This window comes from Mirounga leonina, unplaced genomic scaffold (assembly GCF_011800145.1).
Source record: "Mirounga leonina isolate KUSES-001 unplaced genomic scaffold, KU_Mleo_1.0 Mir_170, whole genome shotgun sequence".
Taxonomy (NCBI): Eukaryota; Metazoa; Chordata; class Mammalia; order Carnivora; family Phocidae; genus Mirounga; species Mirounga leonina.
The window spans coordinates 9,251,101-9,271,392 of record NW_023270433.1 but is presented as its reverse complement, the minus strand read 5'-3'; the positions used below and the strand labels follow the sequence as shown (position 1 = coordinate 9,271,392).

Genomic DNA, 20,292 nt, shown 5'->3' with positions numbered 1-20,292 from the left:
GGAGACAAACAAATGAACAACTGTACGTCCTTATAAAATAAGTATATTTTACTGGCATTAGCTCTAAAATATAATTTTATTTAAATACTTATACTGTTGTTTATAGATTGACATCGAGATAGCTTTTCTTTATAGCACGCAAATGTGGTAATTGCCAACCAGCTATTGCAGTGGAACTTAAGGAAAAGCTGACCCTTGGCAGAAATTTCAATATTCCCTTTTGGTCATGGGTCACAAAAATTTTAAAGTAGTTTATAAATAAATACTGCTGCTGTACATCTGAAGTCCAAGATATTAAAGATCCCCTTCAGATTCCACTGAAAGTTTTCTATCAGTATTTTAAGTCATTGTTCTTTAAGGGATTAGAGTCTGGGTTTGAGATGATTTCTAGCTTCTGTTTTGGCATTACTTTCCATAGAACCTCTAGAACAATCTTCGGTTTATAATTAAGCTATCATTTAAGAGTTAGTGTCATTCTCTTACAAAATAGTGGCTTATCTTGATTCCTCTTGCCCAGTTTGAAATGGAATGTAGTTGATTTGAGTTACCAACTTGTGAAGATGTATATAAAACATTCCTGTCTGGGTTATATAGTACTCGCTGCCACTTAAACTATTAAGGAACAGTATAATGTGCTGGGTCATATAGGGAAGATGAAGTTAAGTGGGTGTTTTTCTGGTGTGTGCATTTCCCTTGAACATTAGTGAAAGGATTGGGCTCATGCTAAACGCCAGTTGATGATGCCGAGCCCCATTTTCAGGCTCTCCCAACAGCTCTCTGACTTCAGAATTCAAATGTTTGCAGGTCCAATTTCAATTAAGGTGTTTTCATGCCTCTGCTTCTATTTTACTTCCTTAACATAGTTACCATTGGAGAATAACACAGATTATATACATTTTTTGAAAGTGATACGATCCTGACTTTTCATTAGTGTAGTACTAGCATTTTGTGTCTAATGTAGGACTTGCCTAACACATGCTGTGTAATAAGTGGGAGAAAAGTTTCCTTCTGACTGCTCCGAACCAGGGAGGTTTTGCTCTACTTCTAAAATAGGCTAGGAACACATTACTTAGTTTTTAAAATACATTACTATATTCATTTCACTTATTTTCTGATAGACAAACAGCTTTGTTAGGTTAAAAAAATTTTTTTTTGGTAATTGCTTCAGACGTGGAAATAATAGAGACTAAGATTAGTCTGTCTACAAAGCAGACTTGCTGACCTTTTTTCTCCCAGTTCAGCCTTTCAAATGCAGAATTTCAGGGATCTGTTTAAGCATTAAATTGTGACAATTTCCTCCCCTCTTACCCTTTTCCTGCCTAAAGAAGTTAATTTCCCCTCAACAATTCCCCTCCTACACATCTCTGAAGTGGGAACAATGATGTTATCATTTTAAGTATTAGACATCAATTGCTAGCCTTATGAATTAGTGCCCTGTTATTTAAGTTGTTTAGAAATGAAACCAGAGAATGTGCCAGACCTGACAGGTTAACTACTTTCTAAAGAGAAAAAAGCATTGTTTAAAATATACATCATACTAAAATAAATTAAATTTAGAATCTAGAAATCGTTCATATACAAAACCAACTTAAAAAAATTGAAATCCAGTGAAAACAGGCAATTGTAGCAACACAGTTTTTGCTAGATTTAGGGTATATGAAACTGATTTATTCTTTATTGCTTAAAATACTGCTTAAAATAATAATTAAGAATAAGTAAGGAACTTTCAAAAGAAAATGTAAGGAAATATCTTTAGTACTTTGAGGGTAGGAAAAAATTTCTTAAAAAGACCATAAAAAGTATAAACAACAAAGGAAAAGATTGATAAATTTAGTGGTAAGATGTTTATCAAAGTACTTAATAAAGACTGAAACATCAGCATTATGTAACTATTTTGGTAAAGACTGGATCAGGCAGGAATCATCAGTAGATATTAAACCTAGGGAGAAATTTTGATGAAGAAGATGGTCTTAAAGCGGCTCTCCATAGGCCCTTTGTTAGTTGCAAGGGTTAAAAAAAAGAAGCGATTATAGAGTGGACAAATGGAACAAAACCCTGATCAGGTGATTAGAAGCAACATCACCAAAGAGGGACAGGTGGACATTGTGTGTAGTGTTTCATCCAAGAAAGTAACCTGAATCTAATCATTAGAAAACATCAGACAAACAAAATGAGGAGTGTTCTGTTAGGGAAAAAAGGAGGATGGGAGCAGTATTCTTGAAAAATGTCAGAGAAAGGCCATGGAAATGTTTCACACTAAAAGAGGATAGAGACGTGACAGGTAAACGCAATGCCTGACCCTAGACTGGATCTTGTACTGAAGGGGAAAAAAATGCCGTAAAGGATATTGGGTTAAGTTTATCTAAGTCAATTAGAATTTGTAATTGTACTACAGTTCTATAAGAGAATATTTCTGGTCTTAGGGAATACACATTGACTTACATAGGGATAAAGGGCTATGACGTATATAATTTACTCTCATATGGTTCAGGAAAAAAGTGTGCATGTCTGTGTGTTTATATATGTGTGCATGTATATATATAAACACATACACACAAACATGTATAAACACAGAGGGAGAGTGTGCATGCATGAGTACACACAGATGATAAAACAAATGGGGCAGAATGTTTAATAACAGGTGAATATGAGTAGAAGGCATACACAGATGTTCTTTGTACTGTTTTTATTTTTGCAAGTTTGAAATCATTTCCAATAAAACCTTTTTTAAAATGTGAAGACAGCCCACAGACTGCAAGAAGGGATTTGTAAGTGTATAAGCAAGATGAAAATCCAAAATACAGAAGGAATTCCTATAAATTAATAAGAAAAAAAGAACATATTTAAAAAATAAACAAAAGACACAGATAAGGACCTCACAGAATAATATATTCAATTATATGAGAAGATCCTTATTAATAATCAGGAAAATGTGATTCAAGAACCGCAATGAAATAATATTTTACGTATCCCGGGTTGTGGAAGAAAATCCTAAATTTGACCATTCCAAGCCCACACATTGTTGGCAAGAATATACTGTAGCAGGAACTCTTAAATATTCTTGGTAGGAATGTAAATGGGTATAGCTACTTGGAAAACTTTCGGCATTATCTTATAAATTTGAGTATACCTATACCGTTAAATCCATAATTTTACCTCTAAGTGAAATTGCTCTAGAAAACTTCTTGTGTATGTATATCAGGAGACATGGGTAAAAGCATTCATTGTAACATTGTTTGAAATGGTAAAAAACTTGAAGTAAGATAGTTGCCCATTGATTGGGGAAATGGATAAATCCGTTGTGGTATAATCCCATTACAGGTTACTATATAGCCATGAAAAGGGATGATCTACAACTACATACCCCCAATTTGTTGTTGTTGTTTTTTTAAAGATTTTATTTATTTATTTGAGAGAGAGAGAGAATGAGAGACAGAGAGCACGAGAGGGAAGGGGGTCAGAGGGAGAAGCAGAGCCCCTGCTGAGCAGGGAGCCCGATGCGGGACTCCAGGATCATGACCTGAGCCGAAGGCAGTCGATTTACCATCTGAGCCACCCAGGTGCCCAACATACACCCAATTTGAATGAATCTCAGAAACATAGTAATGAGTGAAAAATGCAAATTGCAGAGGATGAGACTCCTGATCTCAGGGTCATGTGTTCAAGCCCCATGTTGGGCATGGAGCCTACTTTATGTATTTATTTATTTTTAAATTTATCTTAGAGAGAAAGAGAGCACAAGCAGGGGAGTGGGGAAGGGGCGGGGGAGAGGGAGAAACAGACCCCCAGCTGAGCAGGGAGCCTGACTCCAGGCTCCATCCCAGGGCCCTGGGATCATGACTGAGCCACCAGGCACCCCGGAGACTAAAGAAAAAGTTCAAAAACAGGCAAAATTGATCTTAATGTTAAAAGTCAGGATAAAAGTGATTACCCTTGGGAGAATAGTGATTGGAAAGGAGATGTTTCTTTCTTTCTTTCTTTCTTTTTTTATATTTATTTTAGAGAGGGAGAGAGAACGCACGTGCACGCGTGCACACACGCGCACACACACAGACACACACATGAGGTTGGGGGAGGGGAGTGGGCAGAGGGAGAGAGAGAAACAAACTTGTGGGGCTTGATCTCACCACCGTGAGATCACCACCTGAGCTGAAGCCAAGAGTCAAACGCTTAACTGACTGAGCCACCGAGACACCCCTGATGTTTCTTGATCTCAGTGATGGTTTCATGGGTGTCTTCACTTTTTGGAAAATTCATCATGCTCTCTACTGTGTTCCTCTTTTTTGGCATATATATATTTCACTTGACTAAAAAGTTTACTACTTACACAACACCAAGCCTGCCCTCATGGAGCTTACATTTTCCTGGGAGAGTACAAACAGATAAAATAAGTAAATGAGATGATAAATTAGAATAATGTGATAGGTGTTATGGAGAAAAATAAAGGAGGGAAGGAGAACAGGGAGTGAAGTGTGCAATTTTTAATAGAGTGGTAAAGAAAGCCTCCCTTGAGGAAATATCTTTTGGTAAAGATTGAAGGAGAGAATGAACAAGCCATGTGGCTAATAGATGAAGAACATTCCAGGTGGAGGGAACAATAAGTGCAAAGGGCCTAAGGTAAAAGTTGCCTGAGCAAATGAGAGAAGTAGGAGGAGATGAAGTCGGAGAGATCCTGAGATCCAAATGGTGCAGGGGCCTTGGACATCATGGTAATGGCGGACGTTTCCTCCGAGTGAAGTGGAAGCTGGGGAGTGGCATGATCTCACTTAAAGTTTAGCAGGATCACCATGACAAGTATATGGACAATAGAGTGAAGGAGGCAAGGAGAAGCAGCCACCAGTTCGGGTGTCTGCAATAATCCAGGCAGAAGGTGCCGGTGACTTGGGCCAAGATGTTTGTAGTAGAGATGATGAGAAGTGGCTGGATTCCAGATAATTGTAAAGGTACAGCCAAGAGGGTTTACTGATAGATGAAATGTAGGATGTAAGAGAAAGAAAGTCAAGGAGGACTCGAACATTTTTGGCTTGAGCAGCAGAAAGATGCAGTTTTCATTAAGTATGATGGGGAAGGATTTGGGAGGAGCAGGTTTTTCAGGGGGAAGGGAGATCAGGAGTTTGGTTTTACATATGAAGTTAATATATATTATTATATTATTATAGTTTTTTAAATTCACTATATATTATATAAATAGGCACTGGTAAATGAAAAATTTACAGTTTATGTTAGTCCTACATTAATTTATGCTAATATATTATAAATATAAGTGTCCTTAACATAGACTTGCAGGTTGAACTTAGAATTTGAGATCTCTGATTTCTTAAGACTTGGTTTGGTTGAGTAAGGTGGAGTTCCCTTTTTTTTACATAACACCCTGAAAATTAACAAAAGAAGAAATTATTTCAAATGTCATAAGCATTGAGAATCATACTTAAATTGTCACATATTCTTAATTAGTGAAGCAGATATTAATATGCTTTTACTTTTTGAAATAGAGCTAACTTGCATTGATTATTCAAATTAGCAAGTCACAAAAAACTCCATTGTTCTCCTGATTCCAATTTTGAGTTTAAAGAACTCTGGCCCCTACTTTCTCTGCTAGGTGTTTTTAGAATGAAAAATGTTCACTTATTCTTCATTGCTACTGTAATTGAAATGTACTGTAAAGAAAGGATTGATTTTTTTTTTTAACGGATGAGAACCTGAAATAGTAGAGAGGTTAATTGGCAACATTAAGATTCATTCATTCATTCATTCAACTAACGAATTTTAGAGCTTTTAAAGCGGTGCACAAGACCCACTTTTGTAACAGTCTAGTGTGGAAAAAATTATTATCTAACCCTTACAGATGAGGAGACTGATGTTCAGAGAGGTTAAGTGATTTGACAAAGAGTCACAAGTCTTTACAAGTGGGAGAGCTGGAGGTTCTTCTTACACACAGGTTCTTGATAAAAAGCAAGAAACTGGATTTTTACTTTTTTTTTTTTTTTTTCCCTGCAAGAGGCAGTGTGATTCCTCTATCCCTGGAGCCCCAGCTGCAGAGTCCTGGTTTGTGAGGCCCAGGCCTGGGCTTCTATCACGAGGGCTGCATCATTTCCCCCTAAGCTACTTTAGACACTCCAGGGTAGTTAGTAACCTGAGGTCTCCTTCCTCATTAAACTACTATTCCAAAGCAGTGAATATTCAGTAAGCTAATTAAAATTTGTAAGTAAGATTTCCTTATTAAAAAAAATCTATTAAAATAAGAAGAAGCCCGTTAAAATAATAATTAGAGCAGGAAAAAAAGGATGACTATCAAATTACAGTATCTTTTTCAGCTATCCATAAAGGACCTGTTCAGTTGCTTTGGCAGGAGAAAGAAGGCAGGAGTGGATTTCTCCTGTAAATATGCAGTTGGTGAACTGGAGACAAGGTGAAGGAAATTGGCAGCTATTTTGTTACAGTGGTTCTTTCACTTGTCTTAAAAGAAGGCTACAGACCCTGTGTTCTATAAAGGCTCTGCTTGTGGGTCCTAGTGGAGATAGACATCATTAAACAGTGTGCAAAGAACAAAGGAGCAGGTTGTAAAGAGATGGGAGCTTTGAGGCTGCTGTAACACTGAGTACAGATAAGGCATATATCTGCAAGATTTAAAGAAAACAGAAGCCTCTGATTTGTTGTTTCTGTCTTCTCTACACAGTACCATGATTAGCAGGGTACCTCAAGTTGGCTCCAGTGGTGTCAGGTATTTTATTTCTTTTAAATTGACATTTTTTGAGAAAAACCTCTTAACACTGGTTTGATCATAATGCCCAAACTAAGGCTAGAGAGACTATTTCCAGCTTTGATGTAGTGGTTTTTGAGTTTTCCTATACCTAGAAGAAGCCATGATCAGAATCATGGTCCCTCCAGTTTTTGTCCCCTTCACCTTCTTTTGCCTATTTCTTCCCTTTGAGTATTCCCAGCAGTCTCTCCTCATGCCTGTCCCTCATCATTGCATCTCTCACCTTTCCATTGCCTTGCTTCTCTGAGGCATGTCAGACCAGTAGGCCAATATATCAGTCAGGGTCCCAGAAGAAAACAGATGGCACACTCAAATTAGAGTAATTCGAGGAGAGTTTAACAAAGTGACTATTTACAGAAGTGTGGGCAGAGTGTAGGGAAACCACAAAGGGCAATACTAGTATGCTTGGTTCTGTTACTACCCCTGGCCCTGAAGAGATGAAGGATTACCAGAACCCACGCAAGACACAGAAGCTGTATTTGGAAGGATAGTAACTGAAACCTTAAGTAAAAGCAGTTTTACGCTGAGGGAGTCAGGGGAACGATTACTCTGATGTTACTTTCCTTCCCTTTCCTCATCTTCCACCAGTGACTTCCTTTGGCTAGAAGCCTCTTGGGGCCCAGAGTGGTGTAGCAAGTAGGTAGGGAGGAGTGAACAGAAGATACACAGTGTAGCCTGAAGAACAGAGGCAACAGATTAGAAGAGACTCCAAGTTCAAGCCTGCTGGCTCCTCACTCATGTTGACTCTGTGATAGTCCTACCCAGGAAATCTGGCATTCTCCAGAGATGCTCTTGGGCTTCCTTTGTCTTTGTGTTTTGGCTTGTCTTCTCCTTTCCTGATTTTTCTGTTAGCCATGCAGAAAGCATATTACTTTTCTAAAATGAATATGGATTTTGAGAGTAGAAGCTACAAACAATGTGAATAAATTAATTTGATCCAGCCAAAAGTATTTGTCTGGGTGTTGGGGCTATTTTCCTAATGCATTCAACAGGTCCTGATGCATTCAATAGGCCTACTGTAAGCACTGTGCTTGGCAGTGTGGCAAACAAAGGTGAATTAGTTAAGGTTCTTCTCCCTGAGAAATGTTAGATTTCTTGGGGGAGACAGACAAACGTGTTACTGACAGGATACAAAAGTTATCTGGGGGAGTACACAGGGCCATATGGGTGCCATTTGGATTGTGGTAGAAAGATGGGTTTACTTTATACTGAGAGCATTAGGAAGGTTCCCAACGTATTAGTTCTGTGACCTCTGGGCAAGTCATTCAACCTCACTGTGCCTCATTTCCTCATAGGTTTAATTTGGATAAAAACAGCATGTACTTCACCAGGTTATAGGAGTTTCAGTAAGATAATATATGTAAAGTACCTAGCAGAGTGCCTATCACAGAGTAAGGAGAAGATGTAATAATAATTATTATTATGCTGTTTATGCTGTTTCTCCTGCCTGGAATGGTCTAACCCTAACCACCTCCCACAAAAATGTATAAACATTTTATTAATTACTACTCTTTCAAAGCTCACTTCAACTGTCAGTTCTTCAAGAAAGCTTTCCTTGTACTCCCAGTTCATATCCTCCATTATGTGTTCTCATAGCTTCTTATAATTTTCCTTGATAGCACTTATCACAATTATAACTAAATAATGAATTGTTTTGTTTTGTTTTTAAAGTGAACTCTAGGGGCACCTGGGTGGCTCAGTTGGTTAAGCATCTGACTTTGGGCTCAGGTTATGATTTTGGGTCCTGGGATTGAGCCCTGTGATGGGCTCTATGCTCAGTGGGGACTCTGCTTGTCCCTCTCCCTCCGCCCCTCCCCCTGCTTGTGCTCTCTCTGTCTCTGTCTCAAATAAATAAATAAAATCTTAAAAAAAAAATAAAGTGAACTCTACACCCTACGTGGGTCTTGAACTCATGACCCTTGAGATCAAGAGTCACATGCTCCACCAACTGAACCAGCCAGATGCCCCAAATAGTGAATTGTGCCAGTTTTAGTATATGTGCTGCTGAAGTGAGCACCAAATAATTAATTGTTTAATGCTGTTCCCCTGATAGATGGTGAATTCTATGTTGATCAGGACTGCAGTCTTATTCAGCACTGTATTCTTAATGCCTAACACAGCGTCTAGCACCTTGACTCTCAGTGACTGTTGAAGAAATGATTTAAGTAGTAAGTCAAGTTTGACCCTGATTGGAGAAGGTCTGGAATTATGATGTGCAGATGTTTCGATGTCTGCAGTTATGCCTGCATTTATGAGGTTGAGCAGCCTAGATGTCTGTTTGCATTAATTAATTTATTCAACAATATTCATTCAACTAGTGATTTTTGGTCATGGGGCTATATTTAACAGTGACTACAACAAAGATTCTGTCCTTGTGGAGCTTACAGTCTCGTGAGGAGAGAAGAATAATATATACCTTAATTGAGGTACATATTCATAAAATATTATATATAATTATAAATAACATAATTATGTATTATGTCATACTAGTAAGTGCTATGAAGGAAAATAAGGAAGGTAAGGGTTTCTGGATTGGGTGGTATGATCAGATTTATGAGAGATAAATCTAGCACCAATGTATAAGATCAATTTGAAGGTGGGGGCGCCTGGGTGGCTCAGTCGTTAAGTGTCTGCCTTCGGCTCAGGTCATGATTCCAGGTCCTGGGATCGAGCCCCGCATCCGGCTCCCTGCTCGGCGGGAAGCCTGCTTCTCCCTCTCCTACTCCCCCTGCTTGTATTCCCTCTCTCGCTGTGTCTCTCTCTGTCAAATAAATAAATAAATAAAATCTTAAAAAAAAAAAAAGATCAATTTGAAGGGGAAACCACTAGAATGAGAGTGACTACATAAGAGATTATTGGTATAATCCAGGAAAGAGGTGGTGAGGACTAAAATTAGGCCACTGAAAGTAGAAAACAGGATGGATTTGAAAAACATTTTGAAGGCAGAACTTAGATTTGGAAATTGGGTAAACAGTTGGATGTAAATGTGAGGAGGAAAGAGTATTAGAAGATGGCTGAGGTTTTTAGCCTAGATAAATGAAGATGGTGATACTCTTATCTGATAAAGGAAACACATAAGGAAATGCTTGTTTGATGGAGAGAAAATTAAAGGTTTGTGGTAGTTATGCCAGGTTTGCATTGCCATCAGCACCTCAGTTGGGAAATGTTCAATTTGGAAGTATAACCTATGAGAAAAGTCAAGGTTAAATATGTAGCTTGGGAGTCATCCATTTAAGTTCGTAGTTGAGGCCCTGGGAATGGATGATGTTGTCCAGGGAATTTGTAGATAAGAAGAAAATAAGGCCAAGGGAAATGACTTTTCCTTGGGTCGTTTGTCAATTCTGAGAGAGTGACTAAGAGGCTGAGAGGTTAAGCAATGCTTTTGACAACTTTGTAGGGAATTGGTGTCCAGATGTCTAGGACCTACCAGGGGAGGCTACCTTATTTCCCTTGAGTGAGGCCTTAGGCTGCTAGGGCTGCTCCCTAGCAAGGGTACATTGGAAGTACATAGACTCTCACAGAGACTGTAATTCTGCTTCAAATACCTCAGTCCTTGAAATTGGATTGCAAGTACTTGTAGGTGCCTGGACAAAGCAAATATAGTTATTTTTTGTAGAAAAAGTTAGCAGCATTCTAGGCTTCAAGCTGTTTCTATAAACAAAGCAAATACAACATTGGGCACAAAGGCAGAGAAAAACAGACATACAAGAAGACATGGCAACATGTACTAAAACCAACAGAAACAACAGACAATAGAAACAGACCCATAGAAGTGTAAAAAATAAAAGGATCCTATATGGACTGTAAAATAACTGCTTAATATATATAAGGAAATAAAAGACAAAATGGTGAATTTTATCAGAGGATTGGAAACCATAAAAAAGTTCAAATGGAAATTCTAGAACCAAAAATATAGTAACCAAAATTAAGAATTCAGTGTATGGATTTAAAAGCAGATTAGACATAGTTGAAGGGAAAATTAGTGAACAGGAAGATGGATCACAAGAAAATAACCATACTAAAGAATGGAGAGACAGTAGAATAGAAAATCAGAAAAATAGGGACATTGAGGATACAGTAAGAAGTCTAACATAAATGTAATTGGAGCTGCAGAAGCAAATGTAAGAGTGGGTCAGAAGCAGTATTTAAAATGTAAAGGCTGATAACTTTCCAAAACTGATGGAAGATTCCAAGCCCTAGATTCATGAAAAACTACAGTCCCCAAACAGAATGAGTATATAGGAATCCACACTGAATGAGGTTGAAACAAAAGCAGCCAGAGGGGAAAATAAGATTGCCTTCAAAGAAACAGCAATTAGACTAACAACTGATTTCTTAAGAGAATAAAACCAAAATAACCAAGTAGAATGATATCTTTAAGAGATGAACTAAGTTAAATGTCAACCTATAATTCTGTATCTGCCAAAAGCACCCTTTGATAGTGGGGTTGAAATAAAGTAAAAAATTGAGAGAATTTGTATCATTTTCTCACAAAAGGACGTATAAAAAATAGTCTTCATGCAGAAGTAAAAAAGATACCAAGCAGAGGGTGGGAGATGCAGGAAGGGTGGAAAGCAAAGGGTAAATGTGTGTGTGAATATAAATGAATATTGATTGTTTAAAATAATAATAATAATAATGTCCTATTGGTTTATAATATGTATAGAATTAAAATATACAACAATAATGCCTCATACGTTATGAGGGGAGGGTAAGTGTTCTAATACTCTTGTGTTTGCTGCAAAAGGTAGTAAAAATACCAGTTAATGTAAAAGTAACAGACTTTGATAGTCATGAATGTGTAATCTCTAGGGTAGTCACTAAGGAATGCTAAAAGAATACATAACTTACAAACTAATAAAGAAGGAAAAAATTGTTTAAAAAGAAGGAATAATTTTTTAAAATAAGCAGTCTAAAAGAAGGCAAGAAAGGGGGAGGGGAAAGCATTGTAAGTGGGACAAATAGGAAGCACTTAGTAAAATGGTAGGTTTATACCCAAATATACCAGTAATTCCATTAAGTATAAATGTATTGACTACTCTAATAGGCAAATATTATCAGGTAAGACATAAATATGAAACCTAATTATGGGTTCTTTAAGAGACACATCTAAAACATAAGGACATAGAATGAAAATAACAGAATGGGAAAAAATATAACATGTAAACAATAACCAAAAGAAGATTGGTGTTTCTTTGTTAATATCAGATAAAGAATACATCAAGGCAAAAAGTTTTACTAGAGATGAAGAGAGGCACTAAATAGTAATGACACAGCAGCTCTGTATTTGTATGTACCAATTTGAGCAGCAGCTCAAAAAACATAAAGCAAAACTTACAAAATTTCAAGAAAAACAGATAAATCCACAATCACTGTAGATTTTTGCACATTGATCACCTCCCCCCCCCCATACACACACACACATGCAATCAGTAAGGACATAGAATGGTGCTTTCTTCTAAAACTTTAGCACACATAAGAAGAATGATCAGGAGAGTTTGTTGGAATACAGATTCCTGGGCCCTGTTCCTGAAAGTTCTAATTCAAAGGGTCTGTGATGGGGCTCAAGAGTAGAAGGGGGTAAAAGACCTAATTGGGTCACCCCGTTGGGATCTTGTCAGGTGACTGGATCAAAGATCAAGGGAGAGAAGTTTTGGAGTAATGTAATTTATTTCCTTTTCTTCTTCTTTTTTATTTATTTTTTATTTTTCTTATATTTTTATTTTTTAAAGATTTTATTTTATTTATTTGACAGAGAGAGAGAATGTGAGAGAGGGAACACAAGCAGGGGGAGTGAGAGAAGGAGAAGCAGGCTTCCTGCGGAGCAGAGAGCCCGATGCGGGGCTCAATCCCAGGACCCTGGGATTATGACCTGAGCCGAAGGCAGACGCTTAACAACTGAGCCACCCAGGCGCCCCACCTTTTCTTCTTCTTGAGTTTCTAAAATTAGATATTTAGACCATTGCCCTACAGGTACATCAGATTCTTTACCAAAACTAAGTTTTGTTACTTACGTTCTATTTGAGAAGTGGTACTATCTTTTCATATCAGTTTTTTTGAAAAAATTGGCACTTTTAACTCCCGCTGACTGTACATTCAGTATAGGAAGGTGGAGAGAAGTCACTCAGGCCACTCCACCACTAAGTTGCACTGTGACCTTGAGCAAATTATTTAACCTGAAGGGATTTTTTTCAACCTGTAAAATTAGGATGGTGATAATCTCTTCAGAGTTTGAGGGCTAACAGATCATATATGTAGAATGTCTAGTATAGGGCCTGGTATATCATGAGTGCTTGATGAATGCTAATTTGTCACCCATTCATCAGCGTTTTCTTGCTGGATATGTGGTGCCTACAAAGCCTTGTCAGGGTTCCAGAAGAAGGGGGAAAGAGGCTCGGGCCTTTGGCAAACTAGTGTGCCACCAGCCTCCAGCCCTGGTTTTTCACAGGCTCCGTAACGGAGAGAGCCCGAGAGGCGCCGTGGTTGTGGGTGAGTGGCGAGTGGGGTCGTGTCTAAATTCTTAGCCTCTGAATAGACCCACCCTCGGTGTATTCTTTATTCTAAAAATGCATGCGATTCATTTTCAGTGAGAAATAATTATGTATGTTGAAAGGTTTTTGAGGATAGGTATTACCATTTTAAATAAATTCAATGAAATCTTCTGGATTTTTAAAAAGCAAAGAGAACTAGGGAGTGTATTTAGTCGGGAGTGGTGGTTGAATAAATTAGGGATTCCATGAAATAAAAGGCTTGGCTATAGGGCTTCTTCACATAGGACACTGAATACATTTTGATGTTTTCTGTTACATGAAACTTACCTGGACAAAATATCTAGTTCACTGTTGTTTAAAAAGTGTTCTTGAGTCTTAATTTGGGGATGCCAATGATGTGTTGCCTGGGAGATGGCTCCACCTTTCCGTGCAGCTGGTGGGAGGCACTCCACAGTTATGATGTCAGTGTTTCAAAATCTGCTGGGCTGGGGCGCCTGGGTGGCTCAGTCGTTAAGCGTCTGCCTTCGGCTCAGGTCATGATCCCAGGGTCCTGGGATCGAGCCCCGCATCGGGCTCCCTGCTCGACGGAGAGCCTGCTTCTCCCTGTCCCACTCCCCCCGCTTGTGTTCCTTCTCTCACTGTTTCTCTCTCTGTCAAATAAATAAATAAAATCTTAAAAAAGAAAAAATCTGCCAGTCTTTCCATGGAATCTATTCAGCTGCACACCTAACACTTTTTTTTTTTAATGAGAGAAGTAATTTTAAAGAAGAAAATCTTTTTTTTTTTTTTAAAGATTTTATTTATTTGTTTGACAGAGAGAGACACAGCGAGAGAGGGAACACAAGCAGGGGGAGTGGGAGAGGGAGAAGCAGGCTTCCAGCAGAGCAGGGAGCCCGATGTAGGGCTCGATCCCAGGGCCCTGGGATCATGACCTGAGCTGAAGGCAGACGCTTAACGACTGAGCGAACCAGGCACCCAAGAAGAAAATCTTTAGCTGAAAACATCATCTGTGGTAATTTAGAACCACCCCGAAGCACGTGTTTTAGGGAGATGAACGGTGTTATTTGTTTTCGTGTACTGTGGCCGCGAGGCTGACGTTTTATATACTTTTGCAGATGAGCCTCTTTGTGAATGTCATGAGCAGTTATCAGTCTATCATGCAGAGAGTAGAAAGGGCAAAGCCAAACTGTAAGGGTGTCAGTACATTATGGCAATAAAATTTTTCACAGCTTCAAATAAGAAAAAAAAAATACAGTACTTGACAAGTGACTCTGTTTTAAATTATTTCAAATACTATGGAAACTGAATTTCTGTTTGTCCACTTCTCCCATTAGAAGTGGGTTGTGTTTCAAAAGTTGGTTTTCAAGTCAGTTGTTAGGAATTTGGAAATTACTTTCTAAAAAGAAAAAATAATGGTTCAGATTTGTGGGCTAGCCCACATTTTAACCCTAAAGGAGCCAGAATACTTTGCACTCACAAAGCACGATATTACTCTTGTAGCCCTAGCCACTTAATACAATGGAAAAGAAATAAAATTGCATGAACAATTTCTGCAGAGTACTAAGAAAAGACAGGTCTTAGTAGATAAGGCATAGTGGAAAAAGGACAAGAAAGATTGGGTGACCTCAGGCAAGTTACATAAACTTTCTTACCTCAGTTTTTAAGTCTGTAAACTGGGTCTTTGAGGGGGCTAAATGAGATATTGCATGTAACAATGAGCTCTCCATAATGGCTGCTGTTACTAATATAGGTACAAGGAGGAACCAAACCCAGGTTTCCTACAAATTCTAGGTCCAGTGCATTGTCTTGCATGTGGTTATGTTGGGACAGGAGTGAGGAGGGACAAGGAGGCTCAGGAAGTGCTGTCAGCTCTTTGTGCGTGACCTTGGCCCAGAGGTGTGTGGCAGACAGTAGCTGTCAGTCTGGGTGTTACCTACCTCTAGTAGGAAGTTTATTATGCTGTGTTATGCAGGGGGACACCCCCTTCTCCCTTCTCTCACTGCTGCCTCTTCCCTATTGCCAGTTCCCCTCCAACCCCCCAGCACTGGAGGCATGGACTGGCTCTCCCAGAATCCAGCACTCCTGGGAGAAGGGCACCCTGACCTTAGTGACTACAGGAAGCAAGCAAAGCCGGCAGAGGGTTTGTTGGGGCTTGTTTAAGAAAAGGGAAAGGTAACATTTTGGGGGGGTGCCTCGTACATCCCAGGCACAGTCCTGGGCATTTTAACACATTTTCTCATTTAATTTTCATGACAGCCCCCTTAGGAGTAGGTGTGGTTATCCCATCTTGCAGACCAGGAAAGGAAAACCTTAGATGGCAGGATGGAGGTAGCATAGCTAGGAAATCACAGAGCTGGGATTCACACACAGGTCTGTCTGGCTGTCAGGCCCTCGCTCCCGCTGCCCTCCGGGTTCTCAAGGGAATGCACACATATGGTTTTCTACGGTGAGTCCAGCCTTTCTGTCCTTATATAAACTTGACTGAAGGTGTACCCTTGGGAAGGAGAGGAGTGGAATGAGATTTAGCTTATTAACACCATTAACTTTAAAAATTGAACAGTATCTGGCTTCCATCCCTCATTTCAAATTGAATCACATAATGGGGATGAAAACATTGATTAGGGAAAAACTATTTATTAGAGGTAAAATTGTGTACCATGTATGCTACATGTTCCATTATACACGACTTGGCATTTCAACATTTCATAATCTGTTGCATTTAATTAGGCACAGTACATAAAGTATGCATCACAAGTAAACAGGGGAAACACAATGGCAAATTTTTCTAAGATTTGTGCTTCATAAATTTTCAGTTTCCTAATCTCAGTAATGATGTTTTAGTGTAGCTGCTTCTTTTCCAAACAAATGCTGATCCTCTCCCTAATGTACCTTATGCAAGGAAGCAAAACTAAGGATGGACTCTAAAGTTCTGCACTTCTGCTTCTTGAAGATTAAGTCTTTATGTAATAATTTTTCTCTTTTATTTAACATTGTTGTTAAAATGATAAATGTAGAGATAGAATGTGAAATATAAGATACAATTAATGCTAACTAATTAATAAACTGGCTTGCAGTGACTGTAGAGACATTGTAGATGGTTTAGCTTTATAATTTGAACATGGAGTTTTCAAAGCAGTCTGGGAAATTTTAATGGCTTGAGACTTACAAAGCATCTGATTTTAATTATTTCAAGAATTTTCGGACCTGCCAAGCTCATCCTCCTGATAGAATACAGGAATGGGACTCTTGATTCCTGTGGTTGTGTGGGTCAGCCCAGGGCCTGGTACACTCTTAGAGATTGTTAAATGACTTCTAACCGATATTTTTAAGAGGCAGATTGGTTCCTTTTTTCTTTGTAAAGTACATTTTTCTAATTAAAAAAAAAACAAAACCCAATACCTGCTTATCTGAAATCAATTTGGATAATATTTGAAAACATACAGAAAAACACATAGAAATTACCTATAAATCCACTCTAAAAGATAATCACATTTGACCGGTATGTGCATCCTAATACTTCTTTCCTGTGTATATGCGTGTGTGTATGTGTGTGCATTTGCGCACATATGAATATTTTTACCCCCCAAAATCTCATTCTGTATGAAAGAAAAAAATGCCCTTTGCTCCTCTTTATAATATATTGTGAATATTTCCCCATGTCAATAAATATTCTTCCTCAACATGATTTTTAATTAATGATCATATCCCATTATACAGATGTGTTATAAATCTACTTTTTTTTTCTAGTATAAGTAGGACTGTAGTGAATCTCTTTGCACATATATCTCTATTTCCTCAAGGTAACTTCTTAGTAATGCCGATTCAAAGGATCTGTGCATATTTGTTGGCTTACTCTCCAGAAAGATTATGCTAAATATTAAGGAAACTGTATCGCCTTAGGTTTCCTTCTTTAATCAGAATGTTTTTGATTTCCTGAAGCTGACAAATTCATTTTTGTCTAGCTCCAAAAGGTCATGGTGACACATAGAAGTGGTTCCTGAATAAGCCCCATTTTTTAAAATTTTTTTTTATTTGTTTCTTATTAACATATAATGTATTATTTGTTTCAGGGGTACAGGTCTGTGACTCATCAGTCTTACACAATTCACAGCCCTCACCATAGCACATACCCTCCCCAGTGTCTATCACCCAGCCACCCCATCCCTCCCACCCCCTACCACTCCAGCAACCCTCAGTTTGTTTCCTGAGATTAAGAGTCTCTTATGGTTTGTCTCCCTCTCTGGTTTCGTCTTGTTTCATTTTTCCCTCCCTTCCCCTATGATCCTCTGTCTTGTTTCTCAAATTCCTCATATCAGTGAGATCATATGATACTTGTCTTTCTCTGATTGACTTATTTCGAATAAGCCCCTTTTTTTATAGCCAGAGGTCTTTAATAGGCACACCCCATCAGAGGGGCTCCCGCATTGTACTCACACAAAAAAGCTAAAATGAAACCAGAGTTAGCCTCTCCACTTGAGGCAGCGGTCTGGAACTAGGTCCACAAAGTAGCTGAAGATCTTCCAGAGGTTACTAGGACATGGTGGTTCTAAGATTTTCACTGGCCAACTTTCCTTATATATGTATATACTCTTTCTTAAAATCCATGAGCCTCAGAAAGCTGCTGTGGTGGAAGCATTGTGTGGGTTTTTTTCCCTCCTCCACTTTATCACTTGCCATTTTTCCACTTTATGAAAGGAAATCTCCCACCCTATATGATGGCCCATTGCCCAAAGTGTGAGACCCTCTCTGGTCCCCACCAAGGAATTGTATAAAATACTGGTGATAACCAAACCGCCTTCAATTAGCACTTTATAACCCTGCACCCCTCATTAAGAAGTGCGTGTGGGGGGGGCACTTGGGTGGCTCAGTCGTTCAGCGTCTGCCTTCAGCTCAGGTCATGATCCCAGGGTCCTGGGATCGAGTCCCACATCGGGCTCCCTGCTCGGCGAGAAGCCTGCTTCTCCCTCTCCCACTCCCCCTGCTTGTGTTCCCTCTCTCGCTGTGTCTCTCTCTGTCAAATAAATAAATAAAATCTTAAAAAAGAAAGAAAGAAAGAAATGCATGTGTGATTAAAAAAAAAAAACAACACTTTACTTTTGATGGTCAAAACAAGTACTTTTATTTATCGGAATAAGTCTTTGTATTGCTTTGATCAATTTTAGACTAATTGTAATGATAGCTCAATCCAGAAAGATATATTAAACATGTAGAGCCTTATAATTACAGGAAATAAAAACGGTTTAAATTTTCAATTTCCATGTTTTTTTTTTTTTTTTGTAGAGCATAAAACTGTTTTGTATTAGGAGAATATGGAAGGGAAATGTAATGGAAATACACTTCTAAGAACAAAAGGGAATGCAAATTTTTGACTGTTAAGGAAAAGCAAGTTTATGTATTTTTTAAAATGGATAGTGGGTATCATTGCTTTGCTGTTTAAATTTGGTTGGATACATTTTAAAGAATAGTGTTACAGTTTTATTTTAAAATGTCAACATTTATGACATACTGAAATAACATTGTTTACAACTCTATAAACTTATAATGAAAAAAAGTTGATGCCAACTTCAAAAATGTGCAAAGGACAAAATATGTGTGAGTGGGTACCTGATTATTCAGAATTTCTTTAGGGAGTATTCCAGCAATACCTGACACAGGACAGGTACCTGGCTGGGAAGGCTGCCTCGCCTGGCCTCAGGTGTCCTCACCTGAACCCATTCCCCACTGCACTTTCTAGAAATCTCAGGCTCAGCCTTCATCTTCCCTCCACTTCTCTTCCACTTAGTGAGGCCTTGCAGAAGGGCGGTGTGAGGTGGCCTGCAGGGTGCCTCTTTAGGCTTTCCCTTTCCTAGAACGCTCTCCCTTGTCCTGGTCCTGGTCTGTAGCCAGAGCCCAGAGCCTGCTACTCCTTCGGGTGCCTTTACACACACACACCCCCTGGTACCCATGCCTAACCCTGCCCCTTGCTCTGCCCTCATTCTCCCCTGTGGGAATGGCCCTCTCTTGTTAGTCCTCCACTCCGAAGTCCCATCTTTCAGAAACACTCCTTGGATCTCCGTTCCTCTTTTCCTTTAGAATGGTTTCTCCTTCCTCTCTCACTACAACAGAGGGGTTTAGAGATTGAGAGGGGAAAAGGGAGTTAAGTGACAGAGCAGGAAGAGGGAGGTAGCAGCTGACGGTTTTGGCTTGTTCATGTCAACAGAGCTTCTAGAGGTTTGTGCTTCTGAAGTATGCAGTCTCAATAAAAATACTGTTGAGCTGAATTGAAGCTGAGTCCCATTAAGACTCCACCTTCCCTCAGAAGTCTCCTCTGACTTCCCAGACCTGCTGGCACTCCTCTTCCTCCAGATCCCTGCCACACATAGAATCTGTACTGTGCATCTGGGTGTGTGATCACCACCGTCCTGTGATTTTTGTGAATTGTTTTGAGTGTCTAGCATTGTTGTATAATCAGATTGCAAATTCTAGGCAGGTAGAGGTACATGTTTATTTATTCTTTTATCTCCTCATGGCACATAGTACAGTATTGACCATAACAGATACTCAGTAAACATCCCAATTGTTATAAAAATGGGAAAACTGGATGTTGAAACCTGGTGTTGAAACCTGGATCTATCACACTTTGCTGTCCGATTTTGGGCAACTTGCATAGTCTGGATCTCTTGTTCCTTGGTTGATATAACATGGGTGATAGTAATAGGTAATAGTCATCAGATAATTACCATGGGCCAAATCATTAACATACCCAACAATTTGATGAGTTTGTCTTTTTTTAGATTCCACATATAAAAACATTTGACTTTTTAAAAGCAATTGGCAGTCTGCTGCTGGATTGAGTTAGGAAAGTGCCTGGCTCTAGTAAACGGGTGAGACCAGAAGCTTTTCTGGCCACTTCTTGGCCTTGCAGAAGGGCCCCAGAAAATCAGCAGCCTGTAGAATGTTCATTACTCATTTTCCCAGTGGCCAAAGGCTCACAGTCTGGGAGCTGATAGCAGTGACCATGAGTAGAAGGAGGAGTGTACTTGTATTTTTATTCTCTCTTTT

General features: G+C 39.0%; 1 protein-coding gene across 3 annotated transcripts in view; it reads left to right on the top strand.

The window, feature by feature from the left end:
- Positions 1 to 20,292, top strand: part of PBX3 (PBX homeobox 3) — a 213,776-nt gene that overhangs the window by 182,879 nt on the left and 10,605 nt on the right. The gene's annotated exons all lie outside the window — the stretch shown is intronic.